The 11,256-nt window shown below is 45.7% G+C and overlaps 1 long non-coding RNA gene across 1 annotated transcript; it reads left to right on the top strand.

Moving 5' to 3' along the window:
* The first annotated feature begins 64 nt into the window (after nucleotides 1–64).
* On the top strand, nucleotides 65–10,984 carry LOC141418165 (uncharacterized). Its single transcript, XR_012442880.1, has 4 exons — nucleotides 65–199; nucleotides 5,720–5,863; nucleotides 6,840–7,261; nucleotides 9,370–10,984. It is a non-coding gene; the product is annotated as an uncharacterized lncRNA (long non-coding RNA).
* The last annotated feature ends 272 nt before the right edge of the window (nucleotides 10,985–11,256 follow it).

Below are 11,256 nucleotides of genomic sequence, written 5' to 3' on the forward strand. Positions count from 1 at the left end.
CGATGGCCCTGGGAGGTGGGGCCTTTTAGAGGTCAGTAGGCCTTTCTTACGAGGGCGTCTGTTCTCACGAGAGAGGCTTGTTATAACGTCAACCCGCTTCTTGTGTTTTGTCTCTTCCACTTTTCTACCATGTACTGGAGTGGCATGAGCCCCTCACCAAATGTGACCACTGGATCTTGGACTTCTAGCCTCCAGAACTGTGAGTAAATAAGCTTTCCCTTATAAATTATGCAGATTGGGATATTCTGTCACGGCAGCAGAAAATGATCAAAGACAAATGTTCACTTCTTGGTGAGTCCTTTCCAGCCCCTGGCAACTGCTTTCTGTCTCTACATTCTTCTGTTTTGGATACTTTATCTAATGGAACCATTCAATACATGACCTTTTATGTCTGGCTTCTTTCATTTCACAGAATATTTTAAGGTTCATCCATGTTGGAGCATCTGTAAGTCCTTCATCCTTTTTGTGGTTTGTTTTGGTGGGTGAGTGATTTAGAATGTGGGTCAGTAGAAGCTGGGCACAGCAAGCTCCCTTTGATGATAGAGAGAAAGAGACAGCTCTCCAGGTCCCTGCAGAGTACACAATAGAGAGGTTCCACCCAGAAAACCAATGTGCCGTGGATGGTCCAATATTGCATTCCAGAGGTCTTGGGACCTGGGCACGAGCTGCTTCTCTCCAGAGATACACTCCCAGAATAGACAGAAGTGTCAGTCAACATTAAAATAACCTTGGCAGAGGTCCCCACACCAGAGAGATAGCCACAAACATAAACGCCAAGGTACATGGTGGCAGGGAGGGGGTTCTAAATTAAGTCTTGGGCTATGAGTTCTATTGACTTGGATCTGGTGGGGCTGATGGGTTAGTTCTGCCCCTTCGGGTGCATGTCCCTGGTTTGGCAGGTGGTGGGTGAGAAAGGCTTTGGGAAGGCCAAGGTGAAGGCGCTGCCAGGAAATGAAGTGTGATTGCTAACATTCAGGCAGTGTGAGTGCCAACATCCAGTCCAGAGACAAACTGAGCCGGGTGAAAAAAAGCAAAACAAGTGGCTTTCAGCTTCTTGAATGGAGCTTAGAGGAGTGAATATAGTGGTGGTTTGGCTCATGGAAAGATCTCTACTGATGTGTTGATTGACTATTGACATCAGAGATGATCAGAGACCAGTGAGAGGGTTGAGTTAGATGAAAATGACTGTAGAAACCACTGTGAACCCCAGCCTAACTCCCTTATGTGACACAACACAATGTCCAATCACTCTCACCATCACGTGATTATGGTGTTTTTAATATTGGGGGTGAGGATTTGTGGGTAAGATGAACCTGGATCCGTCCTAGCTGTGTCATCTCTGGGTAAATTTCCTCTTTGGTTCTCAGTTTTCACATCAGTAAAATGAGGGCAAAACCTAGTTAACTGAAAGAGCTGCTATATGGATTGAGACGTGTGTAGGTAAGACAGCTGATATTTGAAGGTGCTCTGTAAATGCTAGCACTTTCCTTTTTCTTCTTCTAAATATGAAATAAGAAATAGACTTTTATCTGAGCCCAATCAAGTAAAATCAGCGATGCAAAGTCAGCCTGAGGGTAGGATGCAGGGAGCAAGTGAAACAACAGGACACACAAATGCCTTGCAGTTGACAAGGACTGTAAGGAGAAGAGACACATAGATCCCTCTGAAGAAGTAATTTCAGAAGAACCCAAAGCAGTGCATGCAAGTGTGAAGGTGGCTGGGCTGTCCTGGAGAGTCACTGCTGCCATCTCTGGGGAGCCTCGTCTGATTGTCCATCATGGGCAAATGCCATTCCATCCAATGCTCTCCAGCTTGCCATGACATGTCCCATCGAAATGATCGATGTGTGGGCCTGCACTTCCCTACTGTGAAGGCTACCTGTACATTATCACTTTTTTAATACTGTAAGTTAGCATCCATGGGCACTTACTGTCTGAGAGGGTTTGTGTTTGAATTGAAACCCTCCTTTTTCATTGCAACAATCCTAGGAAGTAGATCATATAGCATCTCTACCATATAGAGAAAGGAAGTGAAACTCAGAGAGACGACATCCTTACCCAAGTTTTCAAGAAGAGAGGGCAGAACTTTAGACCAGGCAGCCAGACTCCAGAGTCACTCTTCAAAATCTTGTACTGTTTGCAAACCATGTATCTGTAAAGTGTTATGTTCAAAATATGTAAGGAGCTCAAACAACTCAATAGCAAGAAAATAAATAATATGACTAAAAGTAGGTGAAGGACCTGCTTTCAATCTATTGAAAGTGTATTCCTCTCCTAATAAACTTTGCTATCATTTCACTATTAAAAAAAGCACAATAAGGTGTCACACCACAACAGTAATAATGGCATATATATATATATATACATATGTGTGTGTGTATAAAAGATAACCAATGTTTGTAAGGGTGTGGAGAAAAAGAACCTTGTATGTTGGTGGGAATATAGACACTGCTAGGTATACATGATGGGATAATGCTCAGCCTTTAAAAAAAGGAAGGAAATCCTGTCATTTGTGATAATATGGATGTATCCAGACAACTTTATAAACCAGAAATCAAAAGACAAGTACAGCATGATATGCCAGAGAGACAGAGAAGAATGGTGGCTACCAGGGTTGGGAGGAGGTACAAGAAGATGTTGGGGGAAAGAAAATACCAGACCCAAATGGCTATTTCCTTCAGCACTTTCACCTACTGGTGCAGTGGGATGGCAATCAGGGTCAATATGGCCTGAGTGGCTGCTGGGAAAGGATCCAAAAAGATTCCAGGACATTATGGAGCTTTTTGCACTGGAAGCCTGGGTGACCGCAGGAGATGTGGAGACCAAAAGCTTTCCAGTGGGAATAAATAGCCTTGAAGTGGGCAGCAAAGCAGAAAGGCTGATGAAGAATCTGTGCACAGGGAGCAGCCTCCTCAGAGGACCTTGTGCTCCATGCCACAAATTGTGCATCACTGGCTTTGTGCATGCTCAGGACAGGTGTGAGCCTGACAGAGAGCAGGGAGAAAAAAAAAAGCACGAGAGCTTGTGTTAGCAGCTAAGTGAGGTGAGCACCCTTAATGCAATCCTATATTAACACATCTGCAAAGTGTCCTTTCCTTTGGTCCCAAACAACACCTTTTTTGGAAAAAGAAGCTGAACATGCCCAGAGTCTTTCTGTCTCAGTCTTTATGATGCAAGCTGAACATACCTGAAGTATTCCTGACATGTGCTCCATGATCTTGACCTTGAACATGCCAAGGAATGTGTTGGCCATCTTTCCTTCATGAGCTTTGTCCTTAAACTGAGCCTGCTTAGCAATGTTCCCACTCCTAAAACACTTTCCTGTAGGAATAGGTACAGTCTTCCCGAATAAAATCCTCAGACTTCCTTTGGGAGCATTACTTTTGGAATAACTCCAGTACTATCCCTACCTGAAGCAGGTAATAAACCCATCTCCATTCTTTTAGCTTCTGGTGGTGCTTATTGGCTTTACCCCACCCAAGAGAAGACCCCATCATGTTCAGTCATACTGGGTGCTTGGCAGGTGTTATCATCCCCTGGAGCCGTACTTGGCTCTGAGAGCCAGGTCCTCTGTGAGGTGCTAAGGGTCTGAGAAAGTCACTTTGCATCTCTGATCATCAGAGTTTTTACCTATAAAGTCAGGATAGTGGTAGTGGCTACCTAATGGGGTAATTCCCAAGACTGGAGATAGATGCATTTGACAGTGCTTCATCATGGATCGAAGGGCTGACCTCATTGCTCTTGGAAGTGGAGAGTGGCAGTAATGTGGAGACCAATCTTAGCACGAGTACTAGAATAAGCCTTGGTTTTCTTTGAATGGCCTTCCCAATTCATGTCCGAGAGTGCTCACCTTCTTAGTTAAAACTCTGGAATCAGCTTTATTATTATTACAACTTCATTTTTGACTAACATGTGTCAGTTGCACATATTATTGGGGTTCAATGTGCTATTTCAATACATGTATGCATCATTCACTGATCATATCCAGCTTCCCTTCATTCATCTGTCCCCTTCCCCTTCCCGAGCTTAGCAATCACATTTTAAATTTTTTCATTTTTTTTTTTAGAGAGGAGGGTGAAGGAAGGTTTGTGTATGTGTGTGTTGTAGAGTTTCATGTCGTTCCAAACATGGCTGAAGGACATGTAAGTGCTACAGAGTAGGTCTGTACCAAGGACCGTGGAGTTCAAAAGAAGAAATTACTAACTTTGTTTTTGAAAAGTTCTTCAAATCCTGTGATGTCTCCACCTTAGCTCTGGACGGAAGGGAGGGATTCATGCAGGTAAAGAAGCAAGAGAAGTGTTGAGACAGAATTTTGTCAGAGCTTAGCATGTTCAAGGAGCAAGTTCAAAGGAACTGGAGGCTGAGAGCTTGGAGGATGTGACAAGAGAGGTAGCAGTGGTAAAGGAGACCCAAGCCAGAGCCTGGGGCCCCTCGGATGCTCCATCATGTCTTCTTTCAAGCCATGTCACATGGGCAGCAGGTCAAAGTTCAAATATCCATGTGCTCCAGGCCGTGACTCTGTCCCAAGCACCTTGGAAGGAGGACACACAGGTGATGCAACCCAGATATCAGGCAAGGGCTCAGGGGAGGGTTGAGAAGACTCTGCTCTTTGAGATCTGGAACCTCTGAGGTCCCACATAGTCTAAGCTGTGAGTCCTGCCAGGGTGACCTCGTTCATCTGCAACGTCTCCATGGCCCTGGGCCATGGAAATCCAGGGTGGAGCTATTTCTTGGCGAGGTACACCATGGTCTGGTACATCTCATAATTTCCCTCAGCAGCCTCCCTGGGTGTGCTGTCTGTCACAGACAAAGATGTCCACAGGGGCCTCTATCGACATGGCCTGCCTCTGACTTGTTTTCCCAAAATTGCGGCTGGATTTGCTCAGTGCCATCTGCACAATCTCACTAACCACCCCACCCGCCATCTGTTTACAGGCTGTCAGACAGCTGGCTGGGGTGAGGGGGACACTGTGTGACCATAGAATGTACAACATCAACCTCCTCCAACAAGAGGGACCCTGGGGCCATTACCTCATATGCCCTAGAATCCCAGTTGAACAGATGGACTTTAGGGTAGCACCCACCATGAGTTTGGTCAACAGTAATGACCATGATGACAACAGTCATGTCAGTGGTATATTGGGGGTCTCCTGGGAACCGGGGAGGGTACGGATACCTCATTTAATCCTTGTAGCTACCCTGCAAGGTGGAGTTATTTGTCTGTTCTTACTGATAAGGAAACTGAGGCTCAAAAAATGTTGTAAATTAGCCAGGTGGCAGAGGTGGGAATTAAACCTTCATCTGAGTCTCCAGAAGCACAAGGGGCTCTAAGTAGGAAAGGAATCCCCCCAGAGTTCAAGGCCCTTCAGGACTAGCACACATGAACCCCGCCTGGTCCTCAGGGCTGTGACACAGCCAGGGTGGTCCATGGAAGCTCCTCCAGCCCCAGGTCTCGGCCATTGTGTTCTCTCCACCCAGCTCTGGGAGCCTCTGACAGGAACATCGCCTGGTTGTACAGTCAGCGAAGGTGTCCTCGTCTTGGCATCTCTAGGTGCTGGCATGGCACAGCTGCTGAGGACACGTTTTAAAATTTCCCCAGTTTACTGCTATCAGATCAGACTCTTGCCAGATCTTATTTCTCCATATCTATCCACAACTCATTCACCCTGCTAGAAAAGTCACTCGACATTAACTCTTTGGTTCTTCATTTCCTTCTGCAGGCTCCTGGGACGACACTTCTTACTCTAAAGATGATTGCTCGTGACTGAAGGTTTCTGGAGTACCTAATGGGCAGCCTGAAGCCCTCTGTTCCCTCTCAAATCCCCTCCATCACCACATCCCACTCCCTGGAGTAAACCACTGCGGTAGGCTCAGTGCTGTGTGTTTTCAGATGTTTTCACTCAATGAAACATTACACATGTACAGTCTTTACACATACCATACAGAATCAAACCACACTTCTGGTGGCCTGCGTCTGCCTCTTCTCCCCTGGCTCTGACTGTTCTTTGTTTTCCCTGCCTGCCCCGTGTCTCTCAGGGCCTCCAGCTTTTGGGCAGCTGGTTGTGGGCAGCTCTGTCAGGAGGTAGAAGGGTGGGAAGAGAAAGAGACAAGGTATTCAGTCTTCTTCCCCTCCTGCTCTGCCCTACGTCCCTGCAGTTCTCAAAGTGGTCCAGCACCCCTGGGGCCACAGATTCCACCTGCCTTTCTTCTACAGTTCCAGTTCTTCCCTGACTCCATGAATCTTGACCCTCCCTGGCCCCTGAGGCTGAGGTGTGACCATAGCTTTCTCCTGTTCCCTGAGTGCTTCACAACCCCTTTTGGTTCCTTCACCCTTGCCCCTGTGCTCTACCTGGTCCCTTCTCATCATTTTTGATGCCTTTCTATGCTCTTGAGGGTGTCTCCTGCTTGCTCAACAAACCCTGTGACACATAACATCCTGGAAGTTCTCTGCCCCTTAGCTCTCCATGGTGAGCATCTTTCAGTATTAGTACCTACTGATCTGTTCCCAAAGCATGAGTAGTGCTTGTCTCTGGGAAAATTATAATCTAGAGTTTGACACTGAAAAAAAAATCCTGTGAAGAGATTAATGTGGTTGTAACTACCATGGTGGCAGGGCTGTTGAGGTTCTGAGCAGGAGGCAGTGACAGGGTGGCCTACCCACCAGGCTGAATCTCACCTGGTCTTTGCAAAGGCTGTCTGGTCCTTGGTCATTTAGGTGCACTGTAGCCATTTCCACCTGTGTCCCATTGGCTCCTACTTAGGTCTTGTCCACAACTTTGTCACTTCACAGAATGCTACAATAAGCATTCTATACCTACACCTTGTCCCTTTGTCCTTCAGAGGAAGTGCCACATGTGGATCTGCCAGAAGGAAGTGTGAGTGACTTTGCAATTTGCTTGATCCAGTAAAAGATGCTGAGTGAGTGACGCTCACCAGGGAAGCCCAGGCAAGAAGCAGTTCCTGCTTGGTGGGCCTCTCAGGAACTAGAATAAGGCTTGTGCAGAGCCAGGGCTCAGCAGGAGCTGAGTCCATTCAGCCTCCTGGAATCACAGCCTCATCTCATACACTTTATTCAAAGTGACAATGGAACTTGCCCACCATCACCTCCCCTGCCTACCATGGCCATCGTTCTTCCAAGGAGCCTTGGAGTTGATAGAAGAATGTTGCAACCAAATACCAAAGGGATTTAAAAAAAACAAATGTGATCCAAGAGAAAACCTGGAAGCAATTACTACTTCAGCCTTCCTGGTGATTTGGTTTTGGTGAGTTAATGAGGGCTGTACTCTGTTCTAGGTTTACCTGGGGCTGGGGAAGTGTGATGAGTGAGATGCCCTCCACTCTCAGGTGCTCCAAGTCTGCAGAGAGAGAGAGAGAGAGAGAGAGAGAGAGAGAGAGAGAGAGAGAGAGAGATGGGGCTTTGATACAGTGGCTTCCAAGCCTATCAAGAGACCTGCGCCATCACAGTCCCCTGGCAGGTTTGCAGAGCGACAGGTCCCTGAGACTTCCTGGGAGCTTTCTGGTCAATAGGTCCAGAGTAGGATCTGGGAATCAGAGTATTCAAAGCCCCTTAGACAGATTGACCCCAGGGCTGTGGTTGTAACAGACATCCACTCAGGCACACAACATGTAGCTTGTGTCGTGTAGAGGTGGCACATGTGCACAGCCCAAGGGCTGAACTTGACATTGCATGTGGCCCATAGTTTGGGCTTGCACATTAAAAAATTTAAATCAGTTTCTAGTTTCTAAAAATCAAAATCTCTCTTATGAAAATCCATATTTCATCTTTGCTTTGTTTTGAATGTGCCCCCTAAAACTCATGAAATTTAATCCCCACTGTGACATATTAAGCTGGTGGAAACTCAATCCTACTATGGTATTTGGAGGTAAGACCCTTGAGAGGTAATTAAAGTTATATGAACATAGAGGGAGGGGCCATAATCTAATGGAATAGTGGCTTCACGGGAAGAGGGAAGAGCTGACCTGGGACATTCCATCTTGCCATGTGCCCTGGGCTGCCTTAGGACTCTGCAAAGATCTTAAGATGCAAAAGATGCAGCTGGCTGATCTTGAACTTCCCAGCCCTTCTGAACAGTGAGCCATGATAGTTACTCTCTGTAACTTTCTCTGCCTGTGGTTTTCAGTTATAGCAATGGAAAATAGGTACGATGGTGTCACTTAGAATAACTGGCTACCATCTTGGCCTGGTGGATGGGGCAGATAGACTCCAGTTATCTGAAGTTCCTGGCATTCACTCATGCCACTCTCTTAATATTGTCAACTGCCCTATAGCCAGTGGATTAATAGTGTTCTTTTTCTTGTAGTAGAACTCCAAGAAAATGAAATACTCCTTGTCCTCTTATCTATATAAAGTTAAAAAAACCACATAAGACATACCAAGAAATCTATGTTGCTCTTAATAACAGCACATGTCTTAATGAAAGTGTTCAATAGATACATCAAATGTGCCAAAAGAATATAAGCCTTGCCTACTTCCCTCATTTCTGTACCCAGTCTGACCCCACACCCCAGAGTCAGGAGTACCCGTTGTGGAGGGAGGAATGCAAAAGCCAGCTCCTTCAGCCAGTAACTCACCATGTCACATTGTCAGTAACTCACCAAGAGCAGTTCTAGCTCCTCTTGGCCACTCTGTAAATGATGGTTTTCAGCTGCCAGAAATGTTGCCTTCCCTCCCAAAGGACACTGAGAATCTCAGGGGCATTGTTTATTGTCACAAGTGGAGAGTAGAAGGAGGAGTTACCATTGACATCTGGGATGTAAAAGTTGGGGATGCTACACCACCTGCTACAGTGTGCGGGGAAGTCCCCTGCAGCAAAGGTATTTGTGCTGTCAATATCAGCAATGCTGAAGTTGAGAAATGAGGTGGGGGGGTGGGGCAGCCAGCTCTTCTAGCTCTGAGCATCTATAATGTTACCTTAGGAGAGTGAACACACACACACACACCACTTTCCATTTGGGGGACAGACAACCTCAGCATGGGGCAGATTCTTGGTCAGTAGAATGGGAGGCAGGGAGAAGGGAGAGGGTGGAGCTGTCATGGGAGCAGAGGCCAGGGGAGGCCAACACACAGCATGGTCATGGCCATGGTATGTGGGGTGACAGAGAAACACCATTCCTGGAAAGGGTAGACTCAATATTGGGGGCTCCGTTCTTAGTCTATGAGCAGGATGAAGATGGCTATTCACAAATATTTCAGCTTTGTCTTCTTCTAAGAGATATACTTGCTGCTCAGGTGGAGTCAGGGCAGCCATGTGACTCTTGGGAATTATGGGATGGTGAGCAGTCATTGTTGGGTGGAAGTATTAAAAGCCAGCATATGTTTATGACGTTCTGTTCCTTCCTTCTGGCACAGTGACTCTCAGCATTCAAGATGGTGGCTATTTCATCAGCTTGGGACTCCAAACCACAAGAATGAGCTGGGACCTTGCCAACCCATGGAAGATATGGGCAAGAAATAACCTTTGTGTTTTAAGGGATTGTTTGTTACTGCAGCAGAACCTGGCTTTCCTGGTTGATTTAGATGGAAATCCACAGAGGTACCAGAGATGGTTGTAGATGGTATGACCATTACATCACATCATATGATATCCCTCAGAACATTCTTCCCTTTTTAATGATCTGGGTTCAACCAAGGAATAAGTGCCAGTGTGGAGCTAGGTGGACTTTACCACCTGTCCAAGAGGTCTTGTGCTGATTGGGCTCAGGCTCTACAGTTAACTGCAATTTCACAGGGTGGCCTTCTATTTCTGACAAAGAATTGTGGTAGTGATGTAAAAGTTTAAAAATTGTAAGTAAAGAAAGTGAGTCATCTTAAAGACTTATTTAAAGCCAATAAAACACAAGTGGTCCATACTTAACAGCAAAAATTGTACAGACAGTTTCCAAATGATTGATGTTGAGGGGAAGCAGAACTCATACTATATGGTGAGATCTTCTGTCACAGCAACAGCTGCAGCAACACCACAGTGATACACATTAATAAGATTTTCAGATAGCCTTTTAACAAACAGATAAAAAACAGTAGTCACCCAATATCATTCAAAAACATATAATACACTCTTATGTCCTCTACACCACCCAGTGCCTGGTGCTCAGTAGGTGCCCAATCAATGGTTGTTAAATGAGTGGTCAGTTGGTAAGACTTGGTAAACTGACATACTCTGTTAGGTGAGTGGGCTGCAGTCTTGGGAAAAATGTTTGCTGGGAACTGGTTGGGCAGGAAGGGGAGAATCCCAAGGGTGTGTGTGTGTGTGTGTGTGTGTGTGTGTGTGTGTGTGTGTGCTGGGGGACCATTGGAAAGGATGTTAGAGAACAGACATCTGAGGTTTTTAAGCTGTTTCCATGAGGTATGCAATGTACCCTTAAGTCTGAGTTTTGCACCTGTATTTGCAAATGCAACTCTGACTCAGCAGGGAAGAGGGAAGAATATGGACGTCTTGAGGAAATGTGAGCTTTTCAGAGCCATGCAATTGTGGGTAAGACATAGTTGCACTGACTCAAGAGCTGATGAGACTGTAGCTGCCTTCTGGGTTGCACAACAGTGAATGCATGAATGAATGGATGATGACTATGTCACATAGCAGTGTGACAACCATGGTCACTTCTAACTAGGCCCACGAACAGTGAGTAGCAAATCTTATTTTGTGAAGGTCAATGTGCCAAGATAGTCCATCACACATAGGCTTCTGCAATGTGACCTTGACTTTCTCCTAACATGATGGCTTTGTTGATAGAATGTGGTGGAGTAATCTTTTGCTACAACCTAAAGGGCAAAACAGCTTCCTCCCCCTTTTCTGAAACCTCAAGTCCCAGCTACCAGGTTGCTATGGTTTGAATACGATTTGTTCCCTCCAAAACTCATGCTGAAACTTGTGCTATTGTGGTGATATTGGAAGGTGGGGCTTTTAACAGGTGATTAGGTCATTAAGAGGGATTAATGCTTTTCCTGCAAGAGTGAGGACTCACCCTCTTAGGATCAGTGTGAAGGAAGGTTATTATAAAGCAAGGCAGTCCCTCATGTTTTGTCCCTTCTACCTGTGCCTGCTTACCTTTCCACTTTCCACTGAGTTGAGCACTGCTATATACTCTTAGAACTGTGAGTCCAAATAAACTTCTTTCCTTATAAATTATTCTACCTCAGGTATTTTTGTTAGAGAAACAGAAAATAGACTAAGGCACATGTAAAGGATATAGCTGCTCTGAAGCTGCCATCCTTTGAGAAAGCCAAGTCACATGGAGT

The sequence above is a fragment of the Castor canadensis genome, chromosome 16 (assembly GCF_047511655.1).
Source record: "Castor canadensis chromosome 16, mCasCan1.hap1v2, whole genome shotgun sequence".
Lineage (NCBI taxonomy): Eukaryota > Metazoa > Chordata > Mammalia > Rodentia > Castoridae > Castor > Castor canadensis.